The sequence below is a fragment of the Panthera tigris genome, chromosome F3 (assembly GCF_018350195.1).
Source record: "Panthera tigris isolate Pti1 chromosome F3, P.tigris_Pti1_mat1.1, whole genome shotgun sequence".
NCBI lineage: Eukaryota > Metazoa > Chordata > Mammalia > Carnivora > Felidae > Panthera > Panthera tigris.
The window spans coordinates 38,150,366-38,170,771 of record NC_056678.1 but is presented as its reverse complement, the minus strand read 5'-3'; positions in this window follow the sequence as shown (position 1 = coordinate 38,170,771).

The window sequence follows — 20,406 nt, the reverse complement described above, 5'->3', positions numbered from 1 at the left end:
GACTCATTTACCTCCTGTGGGTTTAGGGCTTGAGATATAAGAAATGAAAATAAGCAGAAAATGGTTTATTACTGAGGTTCACATAGGTATGAAAGAAAACCAAATTAATGATCCAGTAACTGGCCGATCTTTAAGAGAATTTTAAAAAAAGATTATCTATTAATTGTGATAATTTCCAAGAATTTTGTGGACAGACTGATTGACTATGGATAGTTATCAAGTAAAATAAAAAATAATATTGAATTGATATTTATGGTAACTAATAGTTTTGTTAAAATTACATACAAAATGGAGACCAGATTTGAGAATTCCTGAGCAGACAAGACCATTTAAGCCACATAAGCAAAACTAAATCTAGCTTATTTCATGAACATAAGCAAAATTTAACTTAGATTAGTTCTCACAAATGCCTCTGATAATCATAAAAAAAACTTAAGTCATTTCCCAAAATGGTATAAGATAATCACTTTTAAGCAATCCCCTGCCATCTGAAAACCCCATTGTAATAACCAGTTATTGTAAAGGCTAAATAACCTCCTCGTTTTCACTTCATAAGCCATCCTGTAGCCTCTGAGCTTCGTATCAGTTTTGGGTTTGAAAGTTCCCAGTTTGTGACCTGTTCTTATATGCACAATAAACTCTTAGTAAATTCTATTTATTGATCTGGTTCTATTTCTTACTGTTTCTGGACTTACGGTAGAACATATTTTTCCAGATTCTTAAAAAAATTCATTCTTACTATATTTGCTACTTTTTAATCAATGACAATAAGAATAACAGTAAATGACATTTTTGAATATGTAATGTGTCAGACATGACTTTTTTTTAAATGTATATTTATTTTTGACACAGAGAGAGAGAGACAGAGCATGAGGGGGGGGGGGGGGCGGGGGAGGGGCAGAGAGAGGGAGACACAGAATCTGAAGCAGGCTCCAGGCTCTGAGCTGTCAGCACAGAGCCCGACGCAGGGCTCGAAACCATGAGCTGTGAGATCATGACCTGAGCCGAAGTCGGACGCTCAACTGACTGAGCCACCCAGGCGCCCCCAGACATGACATTTTCTTGTATTAGTATTAATAAAACTATAAAAGTACTCCCAGGATTATAAGTAAATGGTCAGGCAAAAAAATAAAACAATTTTTGAGTTTCACTTCTTGAATGTTGGGATATACATCATGATCTTTAGCAAAATATAAATTCTTAATCCATTTTCCCTTCTGTCTTTAACTGTACGTTTCTTAGTGCTTATGTTGCAGCAGTACCCGTACCTATTGTCCCCTAAGATTTTGAAGCTAATGAAAAGAACAAAATTTTCTAAAGTGAAGTCTGCTTCACATACATACCCTCCCCAAGTGATTATTATGTTCTGCAACACAACACAATGAAAAGGAAAGAGGTTTTCAGCAGGTCTGGATTTTCATACCTTTCTTCCACTTACAAGGTGTATGTATGAGCCTGGATAATTTACCTAACTTTTCTAAAACTCAATTTTCTCACCTGTAAAGTGAGGGTTAATCCATTTATGTAGTGTTTTATGAGAATTAACCAATATAAGGCATATTTGTGCTTGGGTTGGTATTAGTGCTTAACTAATGGTAGCTGATGTCATTAGAGGTGATCTTGTCAAAGGGGTCCTCTCACCAGTGGTAAGCTCAGGTCAAAATTAGAAAGTCGATATCTGTCTCCTTAATTTATATTTCTTGAGCTAGTTTTAGCTATGATCTTTATGTGTTTTTTTCCCCACAAACAACAAAGTAATGCATTTACATAAAGCATTTAAGGAGTATTAAATTTGGTTAAAATCTTGGAAATCATCCATTATTTCACCCTAGCTGTGCCACCCTGTGTCACTGCACAAACAAACTTGATAGTTTGGGGTACATTTTTACAGAATATTTTTCTATTAATTTACATATGTGTTTTAAACATTTTCTAATTTGACATTTAATTATAAATGAAATGAAATCTTATTACATGGATTTTCTTTACATACTTTATGTTAGGTCATATAATCCTACATATTTAAGTACATTAATTTTTTTGTCTTTTTAAAAATTCAGTTTTTTTTAATGTTTATTTTATTTTTGAGACAGAGAGAGACAGAGCATGAGCAGGGGAAGGGCAGAGAGAGAAAGATACAGAACAGGCTTCAGGCTCTGAGCTGTTAGCACAGAGCCTGATGTAAGGCTCGAACTCGTCAACTGCCTGACCTGAGCCAAAGTCGGATGCTCAAACGGACTGAGCCACCCAGGCACCCCTAAAAATTCAGTTTATTTAGACAAAGCAAAACAAAACAGCTTTCCCGTTTTTTCCCATTTCCCCATCCCCCACCTCTGGCAACCACCATTCAGTTCATTGTATATTTGAGCTTGGCTTTAAAAAAAATTTATTTATTTATTTATTTATTTATTTATTTATTTATTTATTTATATTTTAAAGAGAGAGAGAACATGAGCAGGTGAAAGTGGTAAAGAGGGAGAGAGAATCTTAAGCAGGCTCCACCCTGAGCATGGAGCCCAACATGGCACTTGATCCCACAACCCTGAGATCATGACTTGAGACGTTCAACTGACTAAGCCACCCAGGCTCCCCTGAGATTAGTTTTTAAAATCTATTTATTTATTTAGATTCCACAAATAAGATAGATCATATGGTATTTGTCTTTCTCCATCTGACTTATTTTATTTAACATTATGTCCCCTAAGTATATTCATGTTGTCACAAATGGCAAGATTTTATTCTTTTCAATGGCTGAATAATATTCCATTGTGTATGTCTTTATAACCACAGTTTATCCACTCATCCATTGGTGGACACTTCGGTTGTGTCCATTTCTTGACTATTGTAAATAACGCTGCAATGAACGTGGGGTTGCATATATCTTTTTAAGTTAGTGTTTGAATTTTCCTTGGACACATACCCAGTAGAATTGCTGGAGCATATGGTAGTTCTGTTTTTAATTTTTTTAGAAACCTTCATAGTGCTTTGTATAGTGGCTGTACCAATTTACATTTCTAGCAGTAGTACCGAAGAGTTCTCTTTTCTCCATTCCCTTGCCAGTACTTATTTAGAAATTTCTAGTCTTTTTCGTAATAGTCATTCTAACAAATGTGAGGTGATAATCTCATTGTGGTTTAGATTTGCATCTTCCTTATGGTTAATGATGTAGAGCATCTTTTCATGTACCCATCGGATATCTGTATTTTTTCTTTAGAAAAATGTCTATTCAGATCCTCTATTTTTAATGGATTTTTTGTTATTGCATTGTATGTGCTTTTTATATATTTTGGATATTAGCCTCTTATCAAATATATGATTTCCAAATATCTTCTCCCATTCAGTACACTGCCTTTTCATTTTGTTGATAGTTTCCTTTATTGTGTAGAAGCTATTATTGATATAATCCTACATGTTTATTTTTGCTTCTGTTGCATTTGCTTTTGCTATCAGATTCAAAATATTGTCAAGACCTATGTCAAGAAACTTATCACCTATGTTTTCTTCTAGGAGTTTATGGTTTTAAGTCTTACATTTAAATTATTAATCCTTTTTGAGTTAATTTTTGTGTATGGTGTAGGATAGGGGTCCAGTTTCATTCTTTTGCATGTGGCTGTGTAATTTTCCCAGCATCATTCATCAAAAAGATTGTCTTTCCCCTTTGTATATTGGCTCCTTTGTCATAAATTAATTGACCACATGTTTGTAGGTTTATTTTTGGGCTTCTATTCTGTTTCATTGATACATATTTCTGTTTTCATTCCAATATCATATTGTTTTAATTGCTATAGTTTTGTAATGCAGTTTGAAAGCAGGAAGCATAATGCCTCTAGCTCTGTTTTTCTTTGTCAAGATTGCTTTGGCTATTTGGATATTTTGTGGTTCCATAAAAATGTTAGGATTGTTTGTTTTATTTCCATGAAGATTCCCATTAGGAGTTTGATAGAGATTGCATGAAATTCAATATTGCTTTGGTTGGTAGTATGGACATTTTAACAATGTTAAATCTTCAAGTCCATGAACATGGGATATTTTTTCATCTGTGTCTTCTTCCATTTCTTTCATTAATGTCTTATAGTTTTCAATATACAGGTCTTTCACCTCCTTGGTTAAATTTATTCCTAAATATTTTTTTTGATGCAATTGTAAATGGGATTGTTTTCTTGAATTTTTTTCCTAATAATTCATTATTAGGCTATAGAAATGCAACAGATTTTTGTGTATTGATTTTTTGTATGGTAACTTTGCTGTTTGTTTATTCTAAAAGTTTTTGACAGAGTGTTTAGGGTTTTCATATATCATATCATGTCATCAGCAAATAGTGACAATGTTACGTCTTCCTTTTCAATTTGGATGCCTTTTATTTAGTTTCCTTGTCTAATTGCTCCATTAGGACTTCAAATACTATGTCGAATAAAAGCGATGAGAATGGGCATCCTTGTCTTTTTCCTGATCTCAGAGGAAAAGCTTTTAGCTTTTCAATGCTGAGTTGACATTAGCTGAGGGCTTGTTGGTTAATCTTGGGGAATATACAGGTTTCATTGAAGTTACTTATTCCCTCCTAATTTTCAAAGCTATTAATAACAAAGTTTATACATAGTATGATCTTATTTAAAATATTTTACATAACGATCTTTATGGAACCTTTCTCACTTTCAGTGTTGTTTGGTGTGTACATGTGTGTATGCGTGTGTGTATCTTATTTTCTTGATTTCATTGACATTTAGGTCTGATTTGTATCAAAGTACGAGTTTCTCTACCTATATTTGTTTTCTCTGGTTGCTGTAACAAACTAGCACAAACTTTGTGCATTAAAACAACAGAAAATTGTTCTCTCACAGTTTGGAGGCTAGAAATCTGAAGTCAAAGTATCAACAAAGCCGAACTCCCTCTGAAAGTTCCACTGGAGAATCCGTGTCTTGCTTTCTAGTGGCTCTGAGTGTCCTTTAGCTATGGTGCATCAGTCCTATCTTTGTCTCCATGGTCAGATTGCCTCCTTTATTCTGTCTCTTAACTTTCTTTGTCTCCCTCTTATAAGGATACATGTGATGGCATGTAGGGCCCATTCACATAATCTAGGATATTCTTCCCCTCTCAGAATCCTTAATGTAATCACATCTTTTTCTATATAAGGTAATGTTCAGAGGTTCCAGGAAATATGACATGGACATATCATTTTAGAGGCCACCATTCAGCCCACTACACCTCCCTACATTTCACTTCCCATTTTCAGGCAGCTATATTTTTTTCCACATTTTTAAGGAAGTTAAAACTTTCATTCTGTCTGATACTACACTTGAGTTTACCATCTCTTGGCTGTGTGCTGACTCTAGAAGTTAAATGCTGAAAATAAAAATAGTGTTTACATTTTTATGACTAGATATATATTGCCTAGACATAATATTATGTCTAGATAAATACTGTTCACTGCAAAGTCAGGTAGCGTGCCAGGAACACAACACCTTCTCTGTCTAATGCCACCACCCCTGTGCCAACTGAAAGATTCTTTCTAGTGTTCAGTGCAAAGGAATTCTCTTCTTCTCACAGTTAATTCCATATTTTAGCTCTTTTATAGGACTTTAAATTTTCTTTCCTTTCTGGGTTTTTTTTTAACTTTTTTCCTGTTGGTTGATATAAGACATTATACTTTTTTCACTGTGCTTCTAACATTATTTAGAACCTTGATTCTTTTCTTTTTTTCCTAAAATTTACTCAGTTCTTCTTCCTTAAAATCTTAACGACTCACTAACTTATTGCCCAAGTACTTTCTCCTATTTTTATATCTCAAATATTTTTTCTTTCCACATTTTATAATTTTCCTGAATATATTTGTAAGTAATTTCTTAAAACATAATGTGTAGGATGTAACTTTACAGAGCCCTTGATTGTTTTAAAATGTCTTCTTACGGCCCTCAGAAATTGATTCATACTTTGCCAAGGAATAGAATTCTGTGCCCATGATCATTTACCTTTTGCAACTTGAAGACTATTTTGTTGTCGTTGGTAGTCGTGTTTTTTGCATTCTCATGGTGGTTCTCATAGTGCTGATGAAAAGGCTAATGTCAGTCTGATTCTTGTCCCTTTAAAGGTGACCTTTCTCTGTTCTTGCTTCCTCTGGAGGCTTTAGGACCTTCTCTTTTTTTTTATTCCCATTATAAAATTTTATAATGACATTCTACTTAGCACCCAGAGAGCTATTTCCATTGAAAAATTTGTGTCTTTATCTCTGTGTTGATCTAATATTTTCAAGTGACTTCAGTTTCCTATTATTGTTATCAAGAAATGAATTCATTTCTTGGGTAGATACTACAGTCTTCATTTCTACAATTGTCAAAAGGCTATAGCTGATCTTTATACTTCCTTTCTTCACTGGCTTCATGATCCATTTGCCTTCAAAATAACTCTCAAGTTGTAAGTATTCTTTTTTTTTAATGTTTATTTATTTTTGAGAGAGAGACAGACAGAGAACAAGCAGAGAAGGGGCAGAGAGAGATACACAGAATTTGAAGCAGGCTCCAAGCTCCAAGCTGACAGCACAGAGCCTGACTTGGAGCTAGAACTCGCAAACTGCAAGATCATGACCTGAGCCAAAGTCAGACGCTTAACCAACTGAGCCACCCAGGTACCCCACAAGTTGTAGGTATTCTTTATCTGGAGAGATGATCCAATTCTTCTTCTCCTTCTTCTCCTTCTTTTCCTTCTTCTTCTCCTCCCCCCCTCCTCCCCCTCTCCCTCCTCCTCCTTCTTCTTCTTCTTTTGTTTTGAGAGAGAGAGAGAACAAGCGCACACACACACACACACACACATGAATGGGGGAGGAGTAGAGGGAGACAGAGAATCCCAAGTAGGCTCCATGCTGGATGCCTGACATGGGGCTCAATCTCATGACCGTGAGATCATGAGCTGAGCTGAAATTAAGAGTCCTACATTCAACCCACTGAGCCACACAGGCACCATCAATCCTTCATTTTTTAAAATATCTGAGCCCTTAATGCTCCCACTTGTGTGGGTTTGCCATACTTTTTTCACTAACTGTTACCACTGTTCAACAAATTTAGTTGACTCTTTTATGCAGAGGGGCCATTTTGATTGTTTTACAGAGTGTTTTAGAGTTCAGATAAAATTGCTGAAATAATAATTCTTAAATATTGCTTTCAGCTTCTCTCCAGGCTTTCAGTTATTCAAACAACAGACTTCAATCCTTCCATCTTTTTATCAGTATAAAAAAAATTACTCAAGCACATGTGTTCTTTATATATCTTAATTTACTCAAACCATCTACATAGTGATGGTATTCTAGGTTTTCATCCTGTAGTTTTGATCATATTCTTTTCTCTTCCTGGCTTTTGTTCTTTTTCTTTCCTTCACTTATCTTTCATTTTCTTTAAGCTCTGGAGTGTGGGGTTAGGACATGGCAGGACTCCCTTTAGAAAATCATGCCTTATTATCTACCAGACACTCTCCCTTTTCATGGCATATACCTCAGCATTTGATTTACAGTGTTTATTATCTTCCTTCACCATATTATTTCTGCTGTTTGTTATGTGTATCAACTCTTGGACTATTAAGCTTCTTGAAAACAAGCACCATATTCCATTGCTACAGGATCTCCTTATAGGACCATGTTCTGACCGCACACAGGAAAAGTTAGGTAAATATTATCCACACATTTAATGACATTCATACAAAAAAAAACAAAAACCAAAACAAATAAACAGAAAACCAAAGCCACTTATAGAATTCCTCCTATAGGCCAGACATAGCTTTAAGAACTGGGGATACAGAATTGAATAAGGCACAGAAGTCCATCCTCAAGGGGCTTGTATTAAATATTTGATTATGTGACATTCTATTATATCTAAATTTGGGTTAAATTTATTTAATGTCATCAGACCAAAACTTATTGCGCATCTATTCTATGCACATTGATATATTAGACTCTCTGTGAGGAGAAAATGATTAAAACATGAAGACATAGGCCCAGGGCATAGAGGCATTGACAGTTTAATGAAGTATGCTGTATAGAGATAGAAGCATATTGAAGGAAGAATGCTTTGTAAGGAAAATAGTGAAGTTTCCATGAGTGAAGTAACATCTAAGTTAGCCTTGACATAGAAAGAATTTGAGTGTGTAGAGTTGAGGCACTGAATCAAGAATGAGCAAAGCTCTGGTACTGGTAGTGGGGTCGTCTTCATCTCAGAGCAACCATGGAATCCCTTTGTTTTCATTACTTGGAACAGGATGTTGACCTCAAGGAATGGTCTGTGCTAATGACTCCTGTCAAGAACTAACTGGGTCTGTCCCAATTCTGGTTCTCCAGATCTATATGCAACTCTTGTATAGTTCTGATCATACAGAGTCTTGGGGAATTTATTTTTAATTCGCTGACTGGAAAAAGCATTTTTTTAAATTTCAGGATAGTTTATTTATGTCAAATTTAAATTCTCTTTCCATACTCTTGCTGAATTCTCTCTTTCAAAGTATGCTACCTGTCTTTCTAAGGGTATTTTCAAAACCATGTATCCCTCTTGCCTTAGCTTTTGTTTTAAAATAATTCACAAAGCTATTAGAGTTATAACCTAGAAAGGAATTTTTCTTTCTTTATAAAAGCCTGCCTGAGCCCCTTACAAGCCTAATGAGCAAATAAAGTCCTAGATCAGAGTTGTTTTAAGAGAGCTTAAAGGCATTTTTTTGGCTAATGTTCAAGGTTCTTTTTAAATATTTCACCATAAAGTGTCCTGACTGCTTCTTTTTGTAGAACTGAAATGGCATGTTGGGAAAATATGTATTTTCATTTAAAATAAAAAATGGGCACAGAGTGCAAACTTTTTGTCCCAAGAAGCTTGAGTTACAAGCTCCCAGATCAAGCTTCTTTTGAAGTTTTAATTCCTTTTCTTATAAAGAACACAGCACTAAGCTATATAAATATCCATAATGCAGAAATATGGCTGATTCAAGCATCAATCGCTTTTACTTGAGCACTTGAGAAAACAATAAGTAATTATCTAAGTATATCCTATTCTTTATACTGAGATTAGGTCTTTATAATTTTTAAACCTTTTGTAATGTAAACTCAAAATAAAATGCAATAAAATAAATAAATAAAGATGATATGTTCTAAATTATTCAGGGGCTAATTGTTCGGTTTCAGAAATATTTGAGCACTAGTATTTTACCCCTTCACTTGATTCTTACATTGCCTCTTAGCATCCTTGCATAAAAAGAGAATGAAAGGAGACAAACCTCAATTTAATCTCAGTTTTTACTTGTGTACAAGTCTGATAAGGGGCTTGGCGGGAAGGAGATTGAAAATAATTCAGCAACTTAATGTTACCTACAGATGTGAAATAATTCATGCTCTTCTCCTCATTACCTTAGAAAACAGGAAAAATGCATAAATTGATCTGAGAAGGAAAACATCAGCCTATTAGTTATATGGAATCTAACATATTTTCTATAACTTCAAGAAAAGCATAAGTCAGGATATATGGGGAAAAATGTCTGTGCATTCCAAATGAATTTCATTTCAAACAAAAATAGTCATTTAGGTGGAATTAAAGGAAAAGATCTTTGGAGAAATAAAACAAGGATAACCCAGCATTTACCTGGAGTCTTTTCTCATATTTCTCTTTAAAGAGTCACTCTCTATTTTGTCAATTGCTATTCCTTCAGTTTAATCCTTGAGGTGACTTAAATTTCGGGGCAGTGAGTGTACATTGAGTGTGAGATAATGGCATGTGTAGTAGGTCACTTGAAATTTTCAATACATCATCTCATTTGATTATCTCAACAATTCTAGTTTGTATAAAATGCTTCTATTTCACAAAGGCAAAAACTAAGAAAAAGAGAAGATCATAGATTTGTGTATGGTGCCCAGCTAGTAAGAGAAGTGACTATAATGTATTCAGTAAAGAAAACCCATCACTTCTCTTCTGTTTTCCATAATAATAAAAACAACACTTACTAATTACTTGTTATATGCCAGGCACTATACTCAGTTTATGATGGTAATTATCTTATTCAATCCTTCCAAGAGTCTACAGTAGGATTACTAGTATCTTCATTTAGCGGATAAGGACACTGCGCACTGAGAAGTTAGGTAACTTGTCCAAGTTATTAAATTGGTTGATCTAGAACTCACATTGGTAGGATACAAAGTCAGCCTTCATATCCTCTTCGTTATAATTCCTCTGGGATTTTATTTTGAGTAATGGGAAATCCCTTAAACACTGAGGTAAATGTGTGTTATTCTCTTTAGAAAGTGTATTCTCTTTCAGTAAATTTTTGTAACTGTTTTTGTCCCAGTATGCTCCCAATACAGTAAACACCTCTCGTTTTTCATTTTTAAGTGCATATTTTGGAAAGGGGAAAGGGTGCTGACAAATGACTTACAGGAGAGTTTTCGAAGCACATTAGTTTAACATAAACTAATTCTATTGTATCTTACTTTACCAGGCTTTCATTGTTTTGAGGCTTTACCCTTTCTTTTTTTCACTCTCTACAGACAGCTATAATGTGACAAAGACGAATTAATTCATATTTTTCTGGGTTGTTACTATTCTGTGCAAAAGTTGCATTATTTAAAAAAAATGTCACACAAAGAAAAATAATTTCTTGGTTTCAGTGGAAGCCTGTTGCTGTTGAGTTATTTGCATGTGGCTGAGGCAGTTTATTCCTGCTAAAAATTCTTTGATTCTGGCCTACCCCCCCACAACTGTTCCATGCTCTTTCTTTATTAAATATCTCATGCTTACCCCCACTAAAAATATATCTCAGCACTCAGGGGTTGCTGTGATTTAACTTACAGTTGACTCTTACAAAAAAAAAAAAAAAAAAAAAAATTCCAAGTCGGATTCTAATCCCATTATAAGGTCCAGGTGGAGCAGATGCAGTGGTGATAAATTAGAATCATTTAACATTTTTGGAATGTTTAACACTCTAACATAATCTATTAGTGGAAAGTTATACAGACTCATTCCCGGCCTAAGCCAATATACTGATCAGAATTTTATTATGTGTGTGGAACTGCTAAATTTTATTTAAATTTCCGAGCGTTTAAGAAGAACATTCCTTTTCCATCAGCTTACATATTGTCTTCCTGGTTCAAAAGGACCTACTCTGAGGTCTTAGATAGAAAGGATCTTTTATATATATGTGTGTATATATGTATGTGTACACACACACATAGGGATGTAGATACACTCATACTTATATATACTTATACCTACATGTAAATACACACACACATACATATACACATATATACACACTAAAGAGAGATACTTCATTTTAGAAATCCAGGATTAGGAAGAAACATACATAATGAATCAAAATAGAAAAAATGAAAATATTACATTTATGGTGATAATTATTTCATTTAATCTATTTGTGGCTTCCTACATATATTCTTTTCTGTGGATTCTCTCTCATAGAAACAGAGAATAAAGTAGATACTAATCATTCATTTAAATCACCAAACCAAAAACAAAACTTGAAATTAAAAAATATCTGTGTCGTTTTCAGTATAGACCAATTTAAAGCCAGTTTGTGCTGTTAAGTTTTTTTTAAGTAAATAATTCCATAAGGAATTCCATGTTTTTTACTTGGTCATATGACTGTATTATTATTATGTTTGTCAGATGCATATTTTGCTTATAACAGTGAAATATAGATTTTAAGCTATTCAAAATATGAATAAAATAATAAATCAACTTTATACTTTAATGCACAGTTAAGGAAAGATAGTTGGTCACTGAATAATTTTTATCTAGTTAGGGAAAATATATATTTAATATTAATTAATTTATTTATTCACTCTCACTCCAAAGGCGTTTCATGAGAACATACTGGTGTCAGGACTATGGCAGGTGCTATGGTAGCAGTGAATGAACAGAATCATTCTCAAGATAATACAGAAGAGATTTAATTCGTTTTAAAATACAAATGGGCACGTTCAGTCAGATAACATTGCAATTCATAATGTCATTTCCCAAATTCAAGTGAGGCTTCATGTTTTGTTTTGTTTTTGCTTAAGACAATATTTTGCTTTTAATTTATGTACTTGATTTGAAACTAGATCATACTGACAATGTAGGTAATGATAATGCAGAAATATCCTAAAGGTTTATTCCAGATGCGGGCTCAGAACCCTGAAGCATGATTATACTCATGAAACTCTGAATCTATTCTGAAACTCTGACCTCATTTCCACCAAAATAGATTGACATTCTACAAAATCCGTGATTCAGTGACATCTGTTTAATCTACCATGTCATTTGAATATGAATACGTACACTTTCTTATACAGGTCAACAATGCCCTTTTCTTGTTTTCCTTGCAGGTTCAGGTCGCCTGTGTTGGTGAGTTATGCCAGATCACTAAGAATGCTTTATCTTGAAAGCTGCTAAATGGCTGACATTTTGGGTCTCTAAGCAAAATTTTATTCAAAAAGAGTCCTTGGTCAGGAGTTAATTCAGTTAATTCCTTCAAAAAGCTTTCCCTACTTAAGTATCCATAGCATTAAAAAAGAAAAAAAAATTCTTCATACATTATATTGACTTCTTCTAAATAGTTCTTCAACCAGTGATGGATTTTAGACAGGACAAAGAAATTTGCTTTCTGGTTTACCTATTCTTATCCATCTCATCGTAAATCTAACTTGCAAAGTTCACAGCATGAAGTCACTTGGTAACTTTTTCTTTGGACTTAACCTCTTATTACTTACTGTTTCCTCTTTTCATTGCAGGCACTTCACTTATAGTCATTGAAATTTACTTTTTTGACTTACCTTCAAAGCTTCTTCTTTACATTTTAGGTAGAGAATAAGGTCCCCCAGGTTGAATATCATTTCATAGCAAACCATAAAAAACTATGTTGTGCTAAAAGTGTCCGTTAAATCCATACCCTAGATTTAGTGGTTTAAACAATATTTTGAGTATTTGGAGCTTTAACATCAAGTGTATTATTTATTTGGTAAATCATAATATTGCTTTTCTTTTTTATGTTGAATTCAATTCATTCACTTGAAGGACCTGAGTTTATTATGCTTTGTTATATGATAGTTTCCCCAATAGAGTACTTTAATATGACATCATATGTGTTGTAGGACAGTACATTTCAAATCTGATTGCACAGTATATACGCAGTAAAATTACTTGCATTCAAAGTACATATTCTAATATTCTTTGAATTATGTTTGTGAAAATATTATTATTAAGATTTATTAGGTTTATTCCCTTGTTTAGTAGAAAAATAAGAAATGAAAGCTTAATGTGATTTGATATAATAGCCATGATCTTTAAGAGTGACACACATACCCAGAAATATTAATAACTGGCTCTAGAAAATGAACAGGATTTATAGAATTAAATATGCTATAAATGTTATTATTTGTAATAAAGTTCAAACACCTTTAAAACTTCACTTCGTTGAGGTTGTAGGCTCCACTCCAATATGGTGGCATAGGAGGCTCCCAAATATACCTCCTCCCTTGGACACACCACACCCACAACTACACATGGAACAATTATTTCTGAAATAAATCAGAAGCTAAGTGTCTCCTACACATTGGGTGGATGAGAAAATGTCCACATTGAAATGGATGGGAAAGACTAATATATACTCTCACCATGAACCCCACCCCTGGCACAGTGACATACAATAAGGAATGAACGTCCAACTCCTGGCTTCTCTCTGAGGAGCAAAATGTTTGGACCCAAAATCTAAACCCCAATTTTTAAGACTTTCACCTGATGGGCAGGCCTCCAAAACACTTAGCTTTGAAAGCCAATGGGGTTTGCATCCATGACACCCACAAAACTATAACAAAGAAATAGTTCTTAAGGAGCTCACAGAAACTTGCTGTGGTTATCCCCCAGGGCTCAAAATGGAACAGACAGAAACACCCAGCTCCAGTCTTTTCCTAAAAGAGATCTATTTGCATATTTTAAAAGCTGCTGCCTGAGGGTTTGGCTATTAATCAGTCTGCATCTAGGTGCTGACTGAGATTCTCTTCTCTGGGACACTGACAGGTCTTGGCACACCCTCAACTACTGGAAACCACTGAGAACAAAGAAGCCTGCTTGGATAATCACACAGTTCTGAAATACAACCAATAACTTAGGCTAGGCTGACTAATATTTATATTCTACAGGGGACCATTCTGTGAAAAATGGGAGAGGTGACTGTTTTACCTAATGCATAGAAACCAACAGAGAGTCAAGGAAAATAATAATAATAATAAAAAAAAAAACAAACAGAGGAATATGTTCCAAACAAAAGAACAAGATAAAAATTCAGAAGTGGATCACAATGAAATAGAGATAAGTGATACAGCTGATAAAGAAATCAAAATAACAGTGAAAAAAGATGCTTGCTGAAGTCAGGAGAACAATGCATGAACAAAGTAAGAATTTCAACAAAGTACTTTATAAGAAAGTAGCAAACAAAAAGCACAGATCAGAAAAATATAATAACTGAGCTGGAAAATGCAGAAAGAAGCTCAGCAGATGACTGGATCAAGCAGAAGACAGGTAGTAGAATTCAACCAATCAGAGCAATAACAAGAAAGATAAATAAATGAAAAAGAGTGATGATAACTTAGGGTCTTATACCATCAAGCAGACCAATATACATATGATAGGATTTGCAGAAGGGAAAGAGGGAGAGAAAGGAGCAGAATGCTTATGCAAAGAAATAATGGCTGAAAAATTTCATTACCTGAAGAAAGAAACAGATACCTAGATCCAAGAAGCCCAGAGAGTTCCAATTAAATAAATCCAAAAGACCCACATTAAGGCACATTATAACTGAATTGTCAAAAGTTAAAGGAAAGATTCTTAAAGGCAGAAAGGGGAAAACAACTTATTACTTAAAGGGAACCCACATAACTCTCAGCTAATTTTTCAGCAGAAACTTTGCAAGCCAGAAGCTAGTGGCATATTATATTCAAAGTGCTGAAAGAAAAAAAAATCTGCCAAGCAAGAATATTCCACCTAGCAAAGTTGTTGTTCAGAACTGAAGGAGAAATGAAGGGTTTTGCACAAGCAAAAGCTAAAGGAGTTCATCATCACTAGATTGGACAACCATGAAGAAATGGATAAATTACTAGAAACATTCAATCTTCTAAGACTGAACAATGAAGAAATAGAAGATTTGAACAAACCTTTACTAATAAGGAGATTAAATCAGTAATCAAAAGCCTCACACACACACACACAAAGAATACAGGACCAGATGACTTCACTTGTGAATTACACCAAACATTGTATGAAGAATTAATATTCCAAGAAATAGAAGAGAAGGGAACCCTTTCAGACTCATTTTACAAGGTCAGTGTGGCCTGCTACCAAACCAGACAAGGGTACTGCAAGAGAAGAAAATTATGGACGAATATCTCTGATGAACATGGATAAAAAGATTAGCAAACTAATTCAACAATACATTAGAAGGATCATACACCGTAATCAAGTGGGATTTATTCCAGGGATGCAAGGGTGATTCAAAATCAAAAAATCAATCAATGTGATACATCATGTTAACAAGATGAAAAATAAAAATGTGATCATCCCTATAGATTCAGAATAAGCATTTGACAAAACTGAACATTCATTTGTGATAAAAAGTCTAAACAAAATGGGTAAAAAGGGAATATAACTCAACATAATAAAAACCATATGTGACAGCCCACAGCTTACATCATACTTAATTGTAAGAAGTAGAAAGCTTTTCTCTAAGATGAGGAAGAGACAAGAATGCCCACTCTGGTTTCATAGAAAAAAATCCTAAAATTTGTATAAAACCATAAGAAACCTCAAATAGCCAAAGCAATCTTGAGAAAGAAGAACAAGGATGGAGGCATCACACTTTCTGATTTCAAACTATAACACAAAGTTATACTAATTAAAACCATATGGTATTGACATAACAGACACCGAGATCAATGGAACAGAATAGAGAGCATACAAATAACTCTAGCACATATAGCCAATTAACGTATTACAAGGAATCCATGAATATACAGTGTGGAAAGATCATCTCTTTAATAAATGATATTGCAAATAGTGGACAGCCACATGTAAAACAATGAAACTGGATCTCTTTTTTATATGATATGTAAATATCAACTCACAATTGATTAAAGACTTGAACATATGAGTTGAAATCATAAAACTCCTAGAAGAAACGTGGGGGGGGGGGGCTAAGCTCTTTGACATTAGTCTTGACAATTATGTATTTATCTTTTTAATTTTTATTTTGTGTTTTGGGGTTTTTTTGGCACCAAATGAAAAGATTTGGCGTATGTGGGACTGTATCAAACTAAAAGGCTTCTGTACAGGAAAGGAAACCATCAATACAATAAAAGGGCAACCTACAGAACAGGAGAAAATATTTGCAAATCACTTATCTCATGTGGGGTTACTATTCGTAATACACAAATAACTTCTACAACTCAATACCAAACAAAACAAAACAACAATAGTGGCAGCAACAACAGCAACAACAACAACAAAAACAATCAATCCAATTTAAAAAAATGATCAGGGGAACTGAATAGACACTTTTCCAATGCAAAAAGCCAATAGGTACATGGAAAGATGCTCAACATCACTGATCTTCAGGGAAATGAGAATTTAAGCCACAATGATATACCACTTCGCATCTCTTGGGATCGTTATTTAAAAAAAAAAAAGAGATAAGTTTTGGTGAGGATGTGGAAAAAAGGTAATCCATGTGCATTCTTAGTGGGAATGGAAATTAATGAAACTACTATGAGAAATAATATGGACATTCTTCAAAAATTTAAATACAGAACTATCATAGAATTCAGCAATCTTGCTTCTGGGTATATATGCAAAGGAAATAAAAACACTATAGTTTATACATATATATATATATGTGTGTGTGTGTATATATATACACATATATATAGTTATATATATGTTACATATATGTACAACTGTAGCTATAGTTTAAATATATATATAGTTTAAATAAATATATATATTTTATCTGTATATATATAAATATATATATATACACACAACTGTATCTATAGTTTAAATATATATATGTAAAAATACCAAAATCTGAATACAAAATACAAAAATACCAAATACAAAGTACCAAAAATACAATGGCAGTCATGAGAGAAAAGGAAATCCTGACATCTGCAACAACATGAATGGATCTTGAAGGCATTATACTTAGCAAAATAAGCTAGACAGAAAAAGACAAATACTGTATGGTATTACTTATATGTGGAATCTAAAAGGAAAAAAAAATACTTACCAGAAGAAAGAGTAGAAAAGTGTTTTCCAGGGGCTAAGGAGTAGAGAAAATAGAGAGGTTGGTAAAAGGGTACAAACTTTCAAGTATAAGATGAACAACTTCTGAAGATCTAATGTGAACACAGTGACTATAGCTGATAACATCGTATCATATAATTGAAATTGCCAAGAGAGTAGAACTTAAAAGTTTTCACAAAAAAAACCCCAAAAAAGCATAAATATGTGAGGTAACAGTTATTAATTAACTCAGTGGGAGGAATTCTTTTACAATGTACACATATATGAAATCAACATGATACACACTTTAAATAGCTTGCAATTTTATATGTCAATTCTGTCTCTTTTAAAGCTGAAATTAAAAAAAAAAGACTTTGGGAACTTAAGGAAATATTTTAGGTCATTGATTGGATCTTGACTTGAATAGCCATCCATAAAATTCATGTTTGATATAACTGGCATATTTCAATATGGATTATACATACAAAATCATTCTCAGAATTACTATTTTGTCAGATTTGAAAATGATATTGTCATTATGGAAGAAAAAGTCCTTATTTTGGGGGAATATGTGCATAAAATTCTAAACTCAGGCTTGTCATGTTTCCCTGTCATCTGAAACATGTAAAATTAGAATAAAACAAATGTGCAGATGTTTGTACTGAGAAAAAGTCAAATAATTAAACACAGAGAGATGTGATGACATACATATGGTAAAAATGAAGGAAATAAAACTCTTTAGTTCTGATTCTGATGTTCATTTCACCTATCTGTGACTTACCCAGAAATATTTGGTGTTTGGTGGGGTAGGGGAGATAGTGTCAAAATTTCATGTAATTTGCTTTAAGTAGTTATTTAAATATACACACACATAAGAAAATTATCTTTCAAATTGTTATCAAATGTTGAATCTAGGTGGTGAACATATGGGTGTTTATTTTACTTTACTTTCTACTTTACTGTATGTTTGAAAATTTTCATAATAAAAAGTTTCAAAAAAGTAAAGAACCCTACCTATCCACAGCTGATGCTCATTGGAAATACGTTTTGCACAGAAATAAAATGAGGTGTTTTTTTCATTCATTTATTCATTGCATTTACTTATCAAATATTTATTGACTATTTACTCTGTTTCAAGAGTTATGGATGGTTTAGGCATGGATTAAGTAATAAACTACATTCTTACCATTCAGAAGTACCTGTCCAGTGATTCATGAACTTTTTTCCATATCATGCCATATAGAAAATAGTAATTTTTCTGTGGCATACCGAGAGTAAATTGTAGTAGATTGGAACATCTATATGAAGCTTGGGGAAAGTATTATATTTTATTTAAATAACATTTTTTAAAAATGAACCTAATATTCAAATATTTATATATTAAATACTGAATTTGTATAGCAAATCTAAATGAAACACTTCAAAAAATTTATATGAGAAACTTATACTTACTGCGCTATTAACTGAGCATCTTCCATTCTGTTTCCTTTGTTTTATTTGTCCCATATCACAGTGTTGACTGTTTCCTAGCAGGCTTGTAAAATAACCATTCTGCAATTGAGTGAGGCATTTTGACTTCAGATACTAACTGAGTGAACTGTATCTAATTTCTTGAGTTCATTCCAAAAGCGTTATAAATAACTAAGCTCAGAAAATAACTTTGTCTCATATTTTGCATTTTCCAGCTTTCAAAAAATCTTGTCATAATTTTCTATGTAATGTGGATATAACTTTTGGTCCCATTAACTAAGAAAATAAGATATTTTGTCTAAGGAAGATAATATTTACCAGGCACATAAATCCAAACTTTATCAAATCTATTAGGTTGTTGATTTAGTGAGTTTAACTTTTTTCATTTAGATTACCATGTCTGTCTTGTGAATCTGATGACTCTCCACCTTTAATCAAAAATTTGTTATTGTTGGAAAATAAATATCTTTCTGAAATATATAGATTTAAATGTAAACTACTTTTTCATTCATGCATGGTCAAACACTTAAAGAGTCTGTAATCTGACAATGTAAAGGACTATAGTTCTCTTTAACGACTTCATGAGATCACATGCATTTATTATATATTTTTAGAAGTAACCTATTTTGTCATTATAAAATATTTGTAACCTTAACATTTGACTGACATACTGGCGTGCTGCCACGCACTGGTTCGTTCATAGCCTAGTGAGGGAGATAAACTAAAAGGAGAGCAATGCAGTGTGTTAAGGACTAAAATACACCAACAAATGATTGATGCAGAAGCACTGACTAGCAAGGGTTTAAATGTTCTGTAGGTGAAATGAACACTCAAGAGTCTGGACTAAAGATTCTGTGTTCTTTACTTTTACCGTGTGTCATCTCTTTCTATCTCTCTTTAATTTTATTATTATTATTATTATTATTACTATTTAGTTTTGTTAGTACAAACATCTGTGAATTTGTTTTATTCTAATTTTACATGTTTCAAGTAATAAGGAAGTATGGCAAACCTGAGACTGAGCTTCAGGACTGGTTTCACAGGCCAGATTCATAAACAAAGGTGTAAAGATTTCAGGGGTCAAGAGTCTGTGTCTGACACACACCTCAGAGAACTCTGCTTCATCTTGTTCTTTCCATTCTCGAGAATAGTTCTTAGGAATACGTTGAGGCTATATTCTTTGAAATACGTGTTTTTACTCGACCTCACATCTAAGAAATACATTCAGTATTGTCAATAAAAAGCTTCTAAATACTTTTTGCTTTCTCACCGTTGTTTTAGATGAGAAGACTCTCACCTAGGAGCAATCGTTTTAAAATAATTCTGTGATTTTGTTATAATCATCCGTTGCTGAGGAGGTAATTAAACCCAAGGTACAGGAGTAGCATATCAACAATATAGAATGCCTTTGACCTTTCAGGTTTTTGTTCTTTTTGTAAGCACTTTTATAATACATTTTGCATAGTAAAATCTTAACGTCTAAAGAATTGTGGTGCCAGTTCTTCAAGGTGTAAGGTGAACAGGATTTGTTGTTAACAAGCTAGTGTACTAAAAGAGGCCTTAGCCCAGGGTGCCTGGATGACTCAGTTGGTTAAGCATCCGGCTTCGGCTCTGGTCGTGATCTCACAGTTCGGGAGTTTGAGCCCCACATTGG